The following is a 17772-nucleotide window of genomic DNA, read 5'->3' as shown; positions in this document are numbered from 1 at the left end:
ATTGTGTGGCTCAGGAAAATTCTTGAAGATTTGCAGGTAAAACAAGTACAATCAACTCCACTCATGATTGAAAATGCCTCTGCGATAAAGTTGGCCAAGAACCCAAAATTCCATGATCGAACGAAGCATATCAATACTAAATATCATTTGATTCGACATCATGTTGAAGCCAAAACAATCCATCTCCGTCATTGTTCCACAAATGAGCAAATTGCAGACATCTTCACCAAAGCGCTTGGAAGAGAAAAGCTTAAACGATTCAGAATGATGCTTGGACTCACCAACATCCCTTCAGATTAAGGGGGGGAATGTTGACACCTAATCCTTGTGATTGGGTGAATTTATGTAAATAGATAAATTAGAAATATGAATAGTCATTGGGAGATGAACTGAATAGTCTCTCCCTCATGTATATAATGAAGACCTACTTGATGAAATGAAATACACAAATCATTTTTTGCCTTATGGAGTTACTACCTGGCCTGACAAAATACCTTATGACTCGCACCATAGCAATTGCTTCAATAGGAGCAGTCCCTGTTTCACTTAACAAGATATCATAAGGAACTGCAATTTTCATCTTAAATTTGTTTGTGATCAAATGCTTCTGAATTTTCTCAATTTGTCTCCACTGCATGTCGGAGGTACTGCTAGCCCACAGTTCACAACCATAGAGAATCACCGGAATCACTAGAAGCCCAAAAAGAGTTTGAGTGGTCTTCCAGTCCCATAACTCTGCCTCTCTACACCTATTTTGAAAAGCATAAAATGCTTTCCAACCCCCCAAAATTCTTTTCTTTCTACAACCATTCCAACTTAGATTTTTGTTGAAGTCAATCCCGAGGTATTTGTAATCTGCAACTTCTTCCAAAATGTTGCCTTCAAAGTAAAACTGATGTTGGTTATGTTTTCTTTTCTTAGAGAAGCCCACTACTTTCATTTTGTTGATATTGACTTGCATCCCCACACTTCTACAAAAATGCTCAAGGGATAGTAAGTGCTCTTGCAAACCAAGAGCCGATTTAGCAATTAGAATAAGGTCATCTGCATACAAAAGAAGCCTTATAACAAACTTGCACAAATAGATACCATCACCCCTTTGCGAATTTAACGACTCCTCAAGCTTGTCGATATATAAACCAAAAAGGGTAGGAGATAGTGGGCAACCTTGCTTGACCCCGATATCGCTTCTAAAACTTTCAGAAATGCCTGCTGAAGTTCTAATTTTGACTTTCACATCTTCATACAACCTATGCACAGCTGCTCTCAAATGTTTAGGAACCCCAAGTTCCTCCATTCTTTGCCAAAGTTTATCCCTAGGAACCGAGTCAAATGCTTTTCTGAAATCAACAAAGCAACAAAAGGCTTCTTCCTTTTTCTCCCAAACTTTTTCAATGATGTGCCTTAAAGTTATGCAATGATCAACTGTGGAATGTTTAGGTCTAAAACCTGCTTGCCCTTTAGCACGCTTATCTCTTTCTTCTGCCCACTTGCTAATTTTGTTTTCTAGCATGCTTCCAAATAGCTTTGCAAACAAAGGGTTTATCATGATGGTCCTATAATTGGAGGGATTATTGACGTCACCACTCTTGAAAAGAGGTATTGCCAGACTAGTTGACCAATCTGTGGGGAGCCCTTGTTGTATGATGTTGTTGAAGATTTTTGTAATGTGAGGTGCAAGAATCTTTAAGCCCCACTTTAGATATTCTGCTTGGAGTTCAGCTAAGTCTTTTGCTTTTCCAACACCCAACTTCTTGATACCCATCTCTACCTCTTGTACCGTGAAGAGTTCAGTATCAGTGTTGACCAAGGGGGAGGTTCAACCTTGGGAACCTGCTCATAGAGTTGTCTAGCATAATCAAACCATTTAGAAGCTGTAATATTATTTCGAATTTGTATCTTTTTCGGTTGGAGCTCCTTCCAAAATAATTTGGGATTATTTTTCCCAAGGAAGATTAGTTCTTCCCTCATTGAAACCATGAAATCGGCCTTTTTCTTGCTTAATAACTGCTTGTACGATTTGAGCTTTATGTTATCCTTGTTTGATTCTTTCCACATTCTCCTTGCCTTTTGCATTCCTCGTCAAACCAAGCATTAACCGGAAATCAATTTGTTTCAGACTTCTTAATTTTTGTTCTTTTGCACTTTGCAAGTGCGCATTGAATTAAATGTGTTAATTCATGACTATGAAGGCTGTGACTTGTAATTTTCTCATTCTCAAGGAGCCTCTCTAGCGTCATTTTGAAGGTATTACAATTTTATGGTGTCAAAAGAATTCTGCCCTGTGGGAGATTTTGTTGGACATGCTGAATTTTTTACTCTAATTGTTTTTTCCCAATCCAAGAGAAACATAAATAAATTGGTTTGTGATCTGATTTCAAGTCCCACAGCTGATCTCCAACCAGAAATTCTTCCATTTTCTCACACAAACCATGCGAGAAAATTACACAATCTACCACACTTGCTCCATTGTAAGTATTGCAAGTGAAATTACCGGACTTTGCCCATCTAGTCAAGCCATTACAAATGACTAAATCAAAGGCCCCACATAGAGTAAGCAATTGTTCAACAAAGAGATTGCAGCCCTTGTACTCTGAAATTCTTTCCCACTGATGATTACTTTCTTCTATAAGCCAAATAGGGTCACAATCATCTTTACAACAAAGAATGCTAGCTTGCTCACTTGTAGTCCTAACATTGAAATCACCCATTATAAGGACTTCACCTAGCTGTGAATATGTTGCAATATCCGCTTTTAAAGCTGCAAATGGATCTTTGTTGTCAAGCCCTCTACCTTTGTAGATTTTTGAAACCTGTGGCGTAAAATAGCGTGCTGCAATTCTGATGCGATTTCCATTTTCTGATATTTTAAACCAAATGAATTGCTTATTTGAATCTTCTTTTTATAACTAAATAAGACGACCTTCTTTCTCCCTTACTAAAACCATGATACCCCCGTGCCCTTTCCCATTCCCTACTGCCTTGTTCCACACTACCATCTTCCAGTATCCTTCAAACAAAGGTGTCTTGCACCCTTCATGCTCATGTGTTTCTATGAGGAAAATTATGTCTCTATTTTCCACAATAGGCCCTAACCCAGGTCCTCGTCTCCATGGGTAACCTCTGTAGTTCCAACAAACTAATCTTAATGAAACCTGGGTATGACTTGATTGCTATTTATTTTGACATGCAAGACTCACATTTGAGTCTTTGTCCTTGTTTTCCCATACCGACCTTGCTTTCTGATTTCCTGTTTTAGAGTTTGTTGCCTTTTCTTTATTACCATCTTGCTGCTCTGTTCTGGAAGGAGGTCCAAATTGCGCTATCACAGCTTTGCCTTTATAAATCCATGCTCTCTTTCCTTCATCTCTTGCTGTCCTAACCTTTAAAATTTCCTCCCTTCTTTCCTCCTGTTGTTTTATAGTTAAATCTTCTTCTAGGAAAAAACGAGAACCCCTCAAGAGATGTTTCTTGCTTAGAATAATATATTTATCTCGCAAGCTAGGCATAATGACTTTTATGGGCCTTGCTCTCTCCCCATTAAACTTACCCACCCTCCATGCTTGACATATTTGTCCTTGCCATAGCAACTTGTCTTTCAAGAAGTCTCTTGCAAGGTCAAGAGTACATTCATTTTTCCCATAGTCTTTCACCCCTTTAATAATTATGTTTGCTGCCCTATTTAGTATTTCCTTGCCTTCACTATCTTGCATGTTGTCAACCTGAATATTTGTTTCTCCTTCCTTATTAGCAGAATTGCTAATAACTTGAGCCCAAGTTTTGGAAACCTTGGTGGAATCTCCTTTCGTTTCTTCTCTTGCGTTCTCTTCATGGTTGTTTATTTGGACAATCATTTTCCCTTTATCCTGGGATGATTTCACATTCACCACCTCTATACTTTCCACTACAAATTTCTTTATGTTTTGCACATCCGCCTTCATGCATTGCCATTCTGTCTTACCCATCAAGAGAGCTTCCTGTAGCAATGCCACTTGTTCTTTTAAAATTTTATTGCTTTCTGCTAACGCATTGTTCTCAGCCGTTATTATATGAATTTTATTATCTCTTTCTTGCCCTTTAGCTTCTAAAACCTTCAACCTTTGTTTTGCATTTAACAATTCTTTCACATAAAGATCAGATGACCAGGTGAGAGGTGTGGATGTGGGACTATATAAGACAAAATCATCAATGACTTTTCCTTTGGACTTCTTGTTGCCACATGCTTGTGGAGGAGACTTGTTTGAGTGCTTTTTGAGAAGGGCTTGATTACTTTTCTTTTGAGACTGTTTCTTCCTTGCTTGCTCCCATTTTAGACGGGCTATTCTTCGTTTTAAAATGCCCCGATATTGTTTGGCATTGACCCAAACCCACTTCCCAGCTTTGGCGGATGAGGCAATTTTCACTTGTCCTAAATCATTTGTCTCCACATGTTCTGAAATTTCTGGTTCCTTTGTCATGTTTGAATGCATTTGCTGCTGCTTGCTCGCTACTCAATACTTCTGCTGCATAAAAACTCCCTGCTCTCATACTGTTCACTGCTCGCTGCTCTCACTGCTGCCAACACTGCTCTGCTCTGCTCATACTGCTGACCACACTGCTCGCACTGCTCATCACACTGCTCAATGGTTGGACAAAAACCTCCAGCCAATTGATGTCACAAGGGAAGCCCCCCCACCACAATCCATGTAAGTCATCGATCTGTACCTGTTGATCGCGGTTGTTGGTTTGTTATTGTGTGTAGCAAGTTGCAAGACAAGAGAAGGGGATCCAATGTAGCCATTGTTTTTGAGCAAATGATCTTAGTGTAGGACCGAGGGCGCACGTGGTGGACTGTGGATCTGTATCGTCAAACGTGACTATTGGTTGGGGACCTACACCGAGAAGTGGGGCATAGCTGCGCCAAAAGAACAAGGGACTAGGTCCTGTGGAGAGAGCTAGACCGTGAGCTACTGGAGTCGGAGCTAAGCCCATAGACCCTTTGAAGCTTTTCGGTTCGCCATTTTGACTATTGGCAAAGGAGGGCTAGGGTAGTTACATCAAACACTAAAGGGATATGCCACAGTGAAGCAAAGCCCTGACTCCTGAGTATGGTTGCAATTTGGGGTTTGAAGGTGGTATGACCGGAGCCGCCAAGAGGGTTTTCGATGGAGTAAACCAGGGCACCAGCAACTGCTGTGTCAAGTGTTGGATAATCAAGAGCAGCTAGAAAGGCTGCATCAAATAAATAGGGATGTCTGAAAAGCTTTCTTCTTGTTTTCCTTTCTTCTTTGGTTATGATTATACTCATTCTTTTCAATAAGCTACTTTGGCATTTCGTTTCTGCAATATTTAATCATACCTAGGTGCAAAATATAATTTATTATATGTTACTCTAAAATTGTAACTGTTTGAATCTTGTGAAGGTTGAACAAGATGACTCCAAGATGAATGTTCAACTAGAGCTTTTTGTTCTCAGTGCCAAGCAAGCAGCCTCTGATCAGCTTAGATCTATCGAGCAACTTGGTTATATCGTTTGGCTGAGTACACGGTAATTGGATGCATAGAGTTCATCAATGATTTTCTAGTTTATGCCTTGTTAATTGTTTTGCTGACAATACTAACTTCAATTTATACGGCATCATTTTACTTTCTGTATCAAACTATTTAAAAATTTTAACGGCGTCGCCTTTCATGACTTTCTTTTTGTGACAGGAATGATTCTGGAATTCGAGGAGCACAATTCATTATCCAATCCACTGTCAAGGTAATATAGTTGCTTCCGTAGATGTGGTGCCTATTCATAACTCCCTTTTTTCTTTTTTTCTTTTTAATGTAACTGGATTGTTTTCTAAAATATCATTCTATGTCCAATCTGTATTTCTTTCATTTCATGTTTAATTTATTATATTGTTTCTACAAAATCCACAGGACCCTGCACAGCTTGATCTGAGAGTGGAGGCATTTCTTAAAATGTTTGAGAGTAAACTACATGCTATGTCAGATGATGATTTTAAGGTAAATCTCTTCATCTATGACAGTTATCTGCTCTTTTCAAATCGACTTACACAAACAAGAAAGGAAGGTACGCTGAAAGCTTTTCACGAGGTTCAATCATATATATTCATAATGAATCCTACTAGTACTCATAGACTCTGAAAACACCCTCTCTGGTACCTTTACATAGCCAAAGTTTGATCAGTTTTGGACACTGGTTGAATATGAGGAAAAAAAAATCTTTCTATATATGCATTTAATAAATGCTTCAGTAAATTGGATTTTAGAGCATGATCCATCTATATCTGGTTCGGTAAGACAGTGTCTTCATTGCGGTTATTACGGATAAGATATATTGCTGAATCTAGAATAACAGGATATTGTATATGCTAGTATTTATGGGACTGTCTTAAATAAATTAAGATGCTGCAATCTCGCTTATCCAGGTAAACTACACGATCCTTCATTTTACCTATCTAGTCTGAAAGCACGTTAATGAACATACTCTGGTATTCGGTAATTTTATAACAATAAAGTGTCTTACATACAAAATGTATCAAGTGTACATAACACATTCCTTAAAATGGAAACAAAACATACTCAAAGAACAAGAATCCTACAAGGAAAATTGTCTAATCAATGAATCATACTTAATTGGTTATGAGAAAAGCCAATTTTCTACACTTCCAGAACTCGTTGTCTTTTATCCATGATACCTGACTTGAGGTTTCGTTCAAAAAAATCAACTTCTTAAGCTAATTTTTCATGCAATCTGAAACCTCATGCATAGTTATCATTAACATTAATAAGGCTGAAACCATTTCCATTGGAAAATGACAGGAAGGAAATTATAATGGTTTCAATGGAAAATGACGGAAGGAAATTATGTGTTATAATGATCCAAATTAGATTGAGAACAAACAAAGGTATACCTAATATCGTAGAAAGAACACAAAGATATAAAGAAAATTGACTTATATTAAGAATTTAATGGTAAAAAACATTGTATATACAATACAATGGCTATAACGGTGATAGCCTATGTTACCAGAAACCAGAAAGGACAATGAGACAAGAAATGGAGTTCGAAGGTTTCACATTCAAGAAATGAGGAGAGAGGAAAAAAAAATACTTTAAAAACTCATTTTTCTAGAATGGTTGTTAAGCTTGAGCAATTATATTTATGTAAAATATTATATTCTTCCAAAACCTATAAAAGATGTCAATTTGTTCATTCCTATAGTGTCAGGGAACCTTTTAATCCATGACGTAACCTACTCCATAACAAGTAATTTGCTTTGATAAATACTTCTGATGTGTTCCAGAGACAATAGAATTATTTTGCTTTGTTTTTCGAATTTATTTTTTTCCATTGATTAAGTGGACATAATCTACTTAACATTGTATGGGGTTTTTGTCGGCTTATTTGGCCTATGGAATACCTCCAAAACAATTGAAAAGAGTACAATTGCTACTAAAGGTGATTGGAATTTCTGCGTCTGGAGGGAAATAATGAATTATGTGTCCGATGTGACGCAAATTTCAAAACCCAACCCTTCTTCCTAGTAGTTTTAGTTTTATTACTCAACAGCATATTAATGAATATTGGCTTTAGCATGCAACAACACAAAACACCAACAACAAATTAACAATTTAACGAAAGCAACTAAATACATCCTCCACCGAGACGCCATCCAAGCTTTTAAGTATATTATTATTATTATCCATTTTTAAGGTCACTGCCAAACCAGACACCAAATAGTGTATGAGACCCCCTTGTTTGTGGGACAAGGGACCCACCTCCACGCAGCGATTTGACTGCTAAGTCTACTAAGGCATACATACTGGTTTTGAACTTGTGATCTCTTGGGAGGAAACACATGCTCTTAACCATTAGGCCCACTCAAATTGTATGTTGAGCGGTGATTGCACTATGTTGGGAACCATAAATTTGTGTGTTCAAGTGGCCTAACGATGGAAAGGTTTGTGATCAGCTTGTATCGTCATTAATAAATTAACAACAAAGGATTGTTGGTCATAATAATAACAAGAAGAAGTAAATTATCGATTGTTTTATACTTGTAAACATCAAATGACCTTTGGATTCACTCCAGAAACTGTCTCGCTGGCAAACTCTTCCTCTGTCATCCATGCAGCGTCATCCCCTATTACATAGACATAGATTTCATTCAGTAATTATCAAACATAACTAATAGCACCCAGCTGAGTTACATATCCAAAATGCATGATTAAATGCAATTTTAGGAATATTGATCGATAATCTACTCACTACTAATGATACTGGGAAGCGGAAACTTGAGGACCGCTTGATCATGTTTGTATTCAAAATCCCTTTTATCATCTGACTAGGAAGGATTTCTTTGGCTAAACTAATTGTAATTCTAGTAAAAAATGGAAATTCCATTATTGTAGAGACCTCAAACTTCCATCAAATTGCAAAATTCAGGCTTAACAGGTGACATTATGGCAGGTATAACTACTTTAGAGAAAGCTTTGACGAAATGAGCTCTGAAGTCTGAAAGGCACTCCTTCGGAAATTGTTCGTCTAAGATGCACAACTAGAAAAGAAAATTAGTTTGGATGCAGTGCATTTTGGAATGGGAGTTAACAAGAGTTTGCATGAGTTGGGAACGGGAGCTGCAAAATGGAGGAGAAATGAAAATGTTGCAGGGAAAATGGATGAACTTTTTGCATCAATCCACTGTAAGAAACGATCCATTTATGAAAAACGAGTTTCTCACCAATAAAAACGAGAACAGGCGTAGAGAATGACGTTTTCCATGTTGTCTCATTTATAATCCGTTTTTTTCCCAAGAACGGTGGCTACCATCCCATTTCTAGTAATAGAGGTGATACTATCTTTAGGACCCCATAAGAAGACCCCAAAACGTTTTTTGATATAATAAGTAATAATACTAGAGTTCAAAAATCCTAATCCTAGGAGATGAGGTAACAAAGTTGACCCTAAAAAATTGAGTTGAAATCACATTTCAACTTTAACTTTAGAATATACAATTATTTTAACGTCTACGAGGCTAAAGATAGCCTATGGGACAAATTGCTTCTTCATCTGGTTGATGTATTTGACCCTTTTCTTGTGAAGCCTCACAATAAGCGCTCCCAACTTTTCATCAAACCCCTCGCTAAATAGATTATCCCAAGAGCTGCATAACTTTCTATGTTGTCTTTGAAGGCCTCGCATTCTAAAATGAAATGATTTTCTGTTTCCACTTTTCTAGAAGAACAAAAAATACATACTCTTTCTTCCCACACTTTTTTTGACCTTTTCTAGCACCCTGTTTCACAACAGAACGGAGTTGATGAGAATTAGTCCTTAACTGAGTAATAAGAGTTTTGGCTCTCCAAGAAATATTGGCCTCTATGTACGCTTTTTGTTGATGTCTATGAGTAAGATTAAACACTTCAATATAGTACTTTTTCTTTCTCCCTAGCTCCTTATCCCAAGTACACTTGTGGAACTTATCCATAACAAAAAAATTTATCTCTTCACTGTTTATGGGACACGTGTTCAAGCAAATACCCCATTTACTAAACCATTTGTTATTTTGTTGCATCCAAGTATTTTTTTCTTTTGCACAATATATCATTAAAGACAAACTTAGGCCATATGCCCTCTTCCATTTGATCAATTTTTTTAAATACCTTATGACTCACACCATAGCAATTGCTTCAATAGGAGTAGCCCCTGTTTCACTTAACAAGATAGCATAAGGAACTGCACTTTTAATTTTGAATTTGTTTGTAATCAAATGCTTCTGAATTTTCTCAATTTGTTTCCACTGTATGTCGGATGTACTGCTGGCCCACAGTTCACAACCATAGAGAATCATCGGAATCACTAGAATAATACACCATTGGAAAGATCTTCATAAAAAGAATACTATCCAACTGATTGATACACCTTTGGTTGTGTCACATACCAGAGCATGGCCATAAATTTTGGTTAGGGTCCAAAAACCACTTTGAAATTCAAGACCTGAAAATTCCTAATTTTTTACCTGTCCAAGTTGCCCAAAATAGACACCTAGATCACATAACTTGTCTCAAAGGATTCTTGCTATTGTTGCCCAAAATAGACACCTAGATCACATAACTTGTCTCAAAGGATTCTTAGGATTCTTGCTATTGTTGATCACATAACTTGTCTCAAAGGATTCTTGCTATGGTTGATCACATAACTTGTCTCAAAGGATTCTTGCTATTGTTGCCCAAAAAAGACGCCTAGATCACATAAATTGTCTCAAAGGATTCTTGCTATTGTTGCCCAAAAAGACACCTAGATCACATAACTTGTCTCAAAGGATTCTTGCTATTTTCTTGCATCGGCAATGCAGTAGCAAGAACAAAACTCGAAAACTCTAATACAGCCTTTTCAATTGTATAATACGAAAATAGACTTTGTACACAAACGCTATGAAAAGAACATGATTATTAATTCTAGCTTTTTAAGGCAGGAGCCAAATTTTAAGTGTATTCCATGATAAACCCAAATAGATGGAAGTCTTTTAATCATAAACGTAACATCAATCCAAAGGAAAGCCACATTATATATGTACTTCAAACAACTTGCACATCACACATGTGACATTCATACAACGTAGCATTTACGCAGAAATTTTAACCATATAATTATTGGAATTGTTTGGGGCTATGCTCAATAGAGATGTATCTTGTTAACAAATTTAGAAAATAATGGTGCTTTTTTCAAACCCCTTATACTGTTAATGGAAAATCTTGTAGATAATAAACAGAAAGGGAGAAAAAAAACGGAGAAGACATGCATATATGGCACAAAGAATTTAAGAGTGATTTCTTATCTATGTTCCATGGCGATATATCTTCTGCGCTTGGGGATGCATTCCATACATCTTGCTGCTATCGATGAAAATTGTCCCTTGGGAATTAATCCCAAGGGGTCTAGATGGACAGTTTAGAAATGCTTAAACTACCAACAACAATAATCCTATCGCTTCGAAATTAGTGCTTTCCAGTGCCAAGGCAGATGTCCCCGCGGTGATTCACTGATTCAATCTCCCAAATTTGCGACTTAACCTTCCAAATCAGCGAATCAAAAGCATAGATTCGATCTTAAATTTCTCGAAATCAGTATCAACCAACTCAGGCCTTTGTAAATTCTTTGGTGATCTGCACTAATAACGTTCAACTTTGTGTGCTAAACACTTCAAAATCAGTGAATTCAAGCTTAGATTTTCTCTTATAAGAAAATTTAGCTTTAAAACCAACAATAAATGCGTAAATGTTATTTTATTTATGTCCAAGTCGTGCTTAGTCAGATAGGCATGGACTGAGAAGAAGAATATCAGCAAGGAAGAGATCTGTATATCACTGATAAGGAATTTCAAATAAGTATTTTAAGCAAATGAGAGCAAACAAACAAATAAATTCTCAAAAACATCAAGACAACTAACTGACCACCGAAAGAAGATGGTTTAATCTTCATTAGTGCTTCATAAATTGAAGTTGAACGGATAAAAATGTTTGAATGATATTGGATCTGAAACCACACTCATCAAAGAGCGTGGAAATTGGAGAATCTTAACTCAAAGCTCTCTATCCTAACATAATTAACAATTCCAATCGACTGGATCTGCGACTGAACTGTATAGGATATTTGACCAATGTATCATCTAGAATGTCATTCCTAAAACTTTGATCTGAGAGGAAGAATGGAGAAGAGGAGTGGCAATAATATTGCATAAACCAAAGCATATGCGAACTCTGAGTGCATGTTGTGCCTGCATAATTCCATGCCTCACTAAAATTTGTCGAGGGATTTCTCCTTCCAAACATCGAATCACCCATTTTGCCGAGAATTTTTTCCTTGAGAGGCCACATCAATAGGATACCAAGATAAGATAAGATAATTATATTTATGTCCAACTAATGACCAAAAAGTAGGTCAAAGTGATTGTTGAGTACAATGATGTCCATACAAAGCAGGAGAACCAAACGGTCTCCTATAAAAGATACAATGCATGAAGTAAACTAACATCTGGCCCTGGCAAAAAAGATCCAGGATTTAATAGGTTTGAGGATCAAACCCATATTTCCTAAAATCGAAGGCTGAATGAAGAACAGTAGGGAAACTCAACAAAGTTTGTTGGCTTGATGAAGAGTCGGTGGAAAGTGCGGACTGTCCACTAAATCGTTGCCTGGGGGAGTTTGCTCATTGCTGAGATCTTGCGCGGCGGGGTGAGGTCCAACGGATCCTCATTGATCTAGAGTATGGATGTGTATTGGATCCATCAGTCTCTTGGTGCCCCTGTGTGAAGGTAGTACCCTGAAAAATGTCGTGATCCTCTGTGTGGGGTCTGGTCTGATGGGAGGTTGAAGAATATGCGCTCGAAACCTGAGAGCCTCCTGCATATATAGGCCAAACATCTCTGATCGAGATACCTAAAAAAGTCGGTGAGGGTTTGAGAATATCTAAACAAGAAACGGAACCTTCCTCTGATCTCATAGTAGACAGGGCATCCAAAAATGAAATGCACCTCAGTCTCCACTTCCTCTAAATGACATACCTCGCAGATTCTGTCTGGTCTCTCAATCTGGTGGTTTGTCTCTACTTGAAGTCTATGAGAACCTACTCTGAACTGGCCTAGATGAATGCGAAGAGTATGCATCCAGTGGCGAAGCGTATACTGGGGTCGAACAATGAGCCTGTCTCTCAACTCCAAGAAGTGCTTAGCGTAGAAGGCCATCTTTGGGTGCAACCCTCCTAGAGGATTGACCTAGGTGACCTAGACGAATTTCCTATAGATGTCCTCCCTGATGATCTTGTTCAGCTCCTATCTAGTAGGTCAAAGGTGACCAGGTGCATCTAAGGGATATCGGAAAGGAGGGAAACGATCCAACTGAATGCCCACTGACTCTAAGAGATCTGAAACTCCTGTAAACCAACATCTAGCCCGACCCATGTGAAAATTCTATAACTACAACAACTGATTTATTTTACCTACTTATTTTCCAATAAGTTATTTATGAAAATCCTTCAGTAAACATTAAAATAAATTCTGCTACAAATATCACACCATAATACAGAAACAAACACATGCATAAGAATCAACATATTGACACAAATATTTTGGACAACAATCCCTGGAAAAACCCAATGTGGGAAAACTGGTGTAGCAAGGGAGGATTTTATTATTCAGCAATTCTTCAGTACAACTGGGTGCCAAACTGGCTTACCCAACAGAGAAAAATTCTACAGCACTTCTCCCCGTCTCAGCGTCAGGCTAGCTGACCTCTGCGTAGCTCCCAGACCCTCTACGTCAACTCCTGCCTCTCTGCGTCAGCACTGGGCCTCTCTACGCCACCCACGCATGCCCTCCAGTGACTACGTAGTTTGTTGTCTCTGTGTCTGCCTCTCCAATCTCTGCGCTAGTCTTCTGGTGCTGTTCCCGACTCTCTGTTCCATACTTGCTGCCTCATGTTGCTCTCCAGACTACTATTTCAAATTTCTCAGCTAACCCTGCTCCAAAAATCGAACTAATTGGTCTCCCTCAGTGTGTTCTCCAACTGACCCTCAAGCCTCTTCTTATACTTTTCCTGTTAGTCCTTCAACGTCTGAAATTAAATCTCTAATCAACGACTAAGATTAGATTTGGATTGATCCATGACTTTTGGAACCTTCTAACCCAGTTTTATATTAATACCCATTAATATTTTATTTTTCCTAAGTTTAGACTTAGGAACTCCATTAAAAATATTAATTATTTTAATATCTCCCAAACCGGTCAGAATTTGCCCAAACCATTTCTGGGTCTTGGATATCTCATGTGCTTTAGCTTCTCCACCAAGTTTCATGGCTAAAGTACATTCGATGCTACCCCAAATCAACACTCCCTCTTAGCGAAGATTGTGCTCCAGTAATACTCCATATTGAACATTACTCTGACTATATGGCACCGGTACCTGTGCTGATGCTAGGCCTCCCTACCCAACATCCTCTGCACTGCTGCATCCTGTACTGCTACCTATGGATCTGCCTCTGCCACTGCAGCATCCGTACGACAGCTCCCTCTGCATCCATGCTGCTACTGGTCTTTTCTCCCAACACTGCATCTGCACTACAATCTCTTCTCGCCATGTTGCATCGTGCTACTACATTGCAACATCACCGCCATTTTTGCTACTAAAATGGATTCTTTATCATCCCCATCTTTTCCCTGAAATAATCAAACTTTTTTCTTCCAAGGGCCTTGGTGAGGATGTCTGCCACTTGTTCTCCTGTAGGAGTGTAGCTCAACTGTACAACTCCTTGTTGGACACAGTCTCTGACAAAGTGACACTGGATATCAATATGCTTTGACCGATCGTGAAACACTGGATTCTCAAAGAGCTTGATGCAACTCTGATTATCGCACATGATCCTGGTCACCTCCATCTTTCTTCTGAATAGGTTCACAAGCAGTTTTCTAAGCCATATGGCCTCACACGAAGCTATGCTCACAGCCATATATTCTGTCTTAGATGAGCTCAGAGCCACAGATTTCTGTTTCCTACAGCACCAGGAGGTCATTCCTAATCCAATGTTGAAACAGTACCCAGAGGTACTTTTCCGATCCACTGAACTTCCTGCCCAATCTGCATCAATAAATCCACTCAATCTGATATCCTTACTCCTGGTGTACAAGAGTCCATAATCGACTGTTCCTTGTAAATACCTGAGAACATGTTTGGCTGCTGCCCAGTGCGCCCTCTTCGGCTCCACCATGAACTCACTGAGGGTGTTGACAACGTAGCAAATGTCTGGCCTGGTATTGACCAGATACATCGGGGACCCTATGAGCTGCCTGTAGAAGGTGGGATCAACATCCTTGTCTTCTGAAGCATCAATCTTCTTCCAGTTGGTGATCATTGGAGTAGCCATGGGTCTACAGTCCTCCATCCTGAATCTCTTCAGGATTTCTGTAGCATATCTCCCTTGCCCAAGGAAGATCTCCCCCTTTTGCTGCCAAACTTCCAACCCCAGGAAATAATGCATTCGTCCCAAATCCTTCATGTTGAATTTCATGGCTAGATTCTTCTTACAATCCCCAATGAGCCTAGATGATCCAGTCAAGAAGATATCATCCACATATAATACTAATATTAGAGGCTCATTCTCTACAACTAGATAGTCGAGATTTGGATCTTCGTCACTCTTGACAAATCCCATTTTCTGCAAGTAGTCATCGATTTGACCATACCATGCTCTAAGTGCTTGTTTCAGCCCATACAAGGCTTTCTTCAATCTGCATACATGAAACTTCTTCTCATGTGTCTCAAAGCCCTCTGGTTGTTCAATGTAAACCTCTTCTTCTATCACTCCGTTCAGAAATGTCGTTTTGACATCCATCTGATGAATCTCCCACCCCATTTGCGCTGCAAGAGATATGACGGTTCTAATAGATGTATACCTGGCTACCGGGGCGAAGGTCTCTTCATAGTCAATTCCTTCCTTTTGAGCATACCCCTTAGCCACGAACCTGCCTTTGTATTTCTCAACACTGCCGTCTGCAGCATATTTGATCTTGTAGATCCATCTCGAACCTACCACTGATATGTCTTGAGGTCTTGGCACTACCTCCCAGACATCGTTCACCATTATGGAGTTGTACTCCTCTACCATCGCATCCAGCCAAACTTGATGTTGAGCTGCCTCCTGAAAATTGGTAGGTTCCCCATCTTGAGCTACTAATGCCTGATATCTATCTGGATGTTTTCGCTCCCTCTTATTGTTCCTTGGTGCACCGATTAAGTCTTCTGCATCTCGCAGAATCTGACGAAGTTCCCTGCTCGTTCTTCCTCTGCCAGCAGGTGTTTCCGTTAGCTCCTCCTCATCCTTTGATTCTTCCTGACCCGACGAAGAATTCTTTTCTTCCTTTGGTTGAAGAGGTTTGACCAACGGTTCCTCTTTTAACTGCTCCTCGGAAGGCATTTCTCAAGATTTTTTGAAAGCCCTGTCCTCCATGAACTTTACATCTCGTCGAACTACTACCTTCCTGCTCCCTGGAAGATAGATTCTGTATGCCTTAGCGTTCTCACTATATCCCACTAGATATCCTTTCTCTACAGTTTGATCCAACTTCTTCCTCTTTTCCTCGGGTATGCGGTAATATGCTAAGCTCCCAAATATCTTGAAATGACTGACTTCAGGCATCTTCCCTGTGAAAACTTTCTCTGGAATAATCTTGCCCAATTCCCAATGAGGAGTTCAATTCTGAACGTAGACTGCTGTGTTGCATGCTTCTGCCCACAGGAATTTGGGCATATCCTGATCATACATCATGGCCCTAGCTGCTTCTACAATAGTCCTGTTCTTTCTTTCTACTACTCCATTCTGCTCCTGATTGTAAGGAGTTGTCCACTCTCTTCTTATGCCCTCCTTAGCGCAAAAATCAGTGAAGTCCTTATCGAGATACTCTCCACCATTATCTGAGCGCAAAACTTTTATTTTCTTCCCAATTAGATTCTCCACCAGAACCTTGAACTCTTTGAATCGACAAAAAATCTCGTCCTTGGTTTTCAGAAAATAAATCCAAGTTTTCCTTGAGTGGTCATCAATGAAGGTGAGGAAGTACCCGGCACCACTAAGAGCTTTAATGGACATGGGTCTGCAAATATCTGAGTGTATCATTCCTAGTACACTCTTGGCCCTATTTTTACTTTTAGGAAATGTTGCTTTGGCATACTTTCCTAGAGCACATCCTCTAGATACATCATCTCGTTCCGTACTAAGATCCGGAACTCCTGTTACAGTGCTCCTAAGAATTCTCAGAGCCCCATGGTGCAAATGTCTAATTCTTCTGTGCCATCGTTCGTTCAAATGTCTCCATGACTGCCTATTAGTGCCATTCGTGATTCTAGTTGTAGTTTGTACAACCTGTTACTTTTGATCCCAATCTGCACTTTCTTTTTCCAGTGCGAGTGTTTGACATATACTTTCTCCTTGATGAAGAAAATGTCATAGCCTTTGCCTTGAAGTTGCGACATAGAAAGTAAGGTCATCCCCAATCCTGGTACATGCAGCACATTGGTAGCACGGAACTGCTCTCCAGTTTTTGTTTGAAAAACTATGGTACCCCTCCCTACTGGAGTACACTTTGCCTTGTTCCCCATGGTGATCTGAAAGTTCATCTCCTCCTCCCGATAATTTGAGAAACATTCCCGAATTCTCGTCATATGCCAAGAGGCTCCACTGTTTATATACCATACCTCTAATGATGCAGAGCTAGTCACACAAGCCACTTCTTCTTCCAGCCTGGAAGCCAACATAGAGGAATCAAAATCACTTTCTCTTCTGCAATTTTCTGAAACTCTGTGCGAGTCTCCTGACGTAGATGCCTCTGCATCATGGTCTCGACCCATAATTGATTTTCCCTTCCTGCCTCTGATTGCTTGCTCTGATACCATGTGAAAATTCTATAACTGCAACAACTGATTTCTTTTACCTACTTATTTTCCAATAAGTTATTTATGAAAATCCTTTAGTAAACATTAAAATAAATTATGCTGCAAATATCACACCATAATACAGAAACAAACACATGCACAAGAATCAACACATCGACACAGATATTTTGGACAACAGTCCCCGGAAAAACCCAAAGTGGGAAAACTAGTGCAACAAGGGAGGATTTTATTATTTAGCAATTCTTCAGTACAACTAGGTGCCAAACTGGCTTACCCAACAGAGAAAAATTCTACAACACTTTTCCTAGTCTCTGCGTCAGGCTAGCTGACCTCTGT

At 39.1% G+C, this 17772-nt stretch overlaps 1 pseudogene across 1 annotated transcript in view; it reads left to right on the top strand.

The window, feature by feature from the left end:
* Window positions 1-17772, top strand: part of LOC149154057 (insulin-degrading enzyme-like 1, peroxisomal) — a 681568-nt pseudogene that overhangs the window by 655351 nt on the left and 8445 nt on the right. The window contains exons 22-24 of the transcript XR_016262205.1: window positions 5403-5527; window positions 5692-5743; window positions 5908-5994. The product of XR_016262205.1 is annotated as an insulin-degrading enzyme-like 1, peroxisomal (transcript). The remainder of the gene's footprint in view (window positions 1-5402; window positions 5528-5691; window positions 5744-5907; window positions 5995-17772) is intronic.

Source organism: Pinus tabuliformis, chromosome 9 (genome assembly GCF_031772625.1).
Source record: "Pinus tabuliformis cultivar Carrire ecotype Pingquan chromosome 9, CPIR1, whole genome shotgun sequence".
Classification (NCBI taxonomy): Eukaryota; Viridiplantae; Streptophyta; class Pinopsida; order Pinales; family Pinaceae; genus Pinus; species Pinus tabuliformis.
The sequence above is the reverse complement of the archived record's forward strand: the minus strand, read 5'-3'. Positions and strand labels throughout refer to the sequence as shown.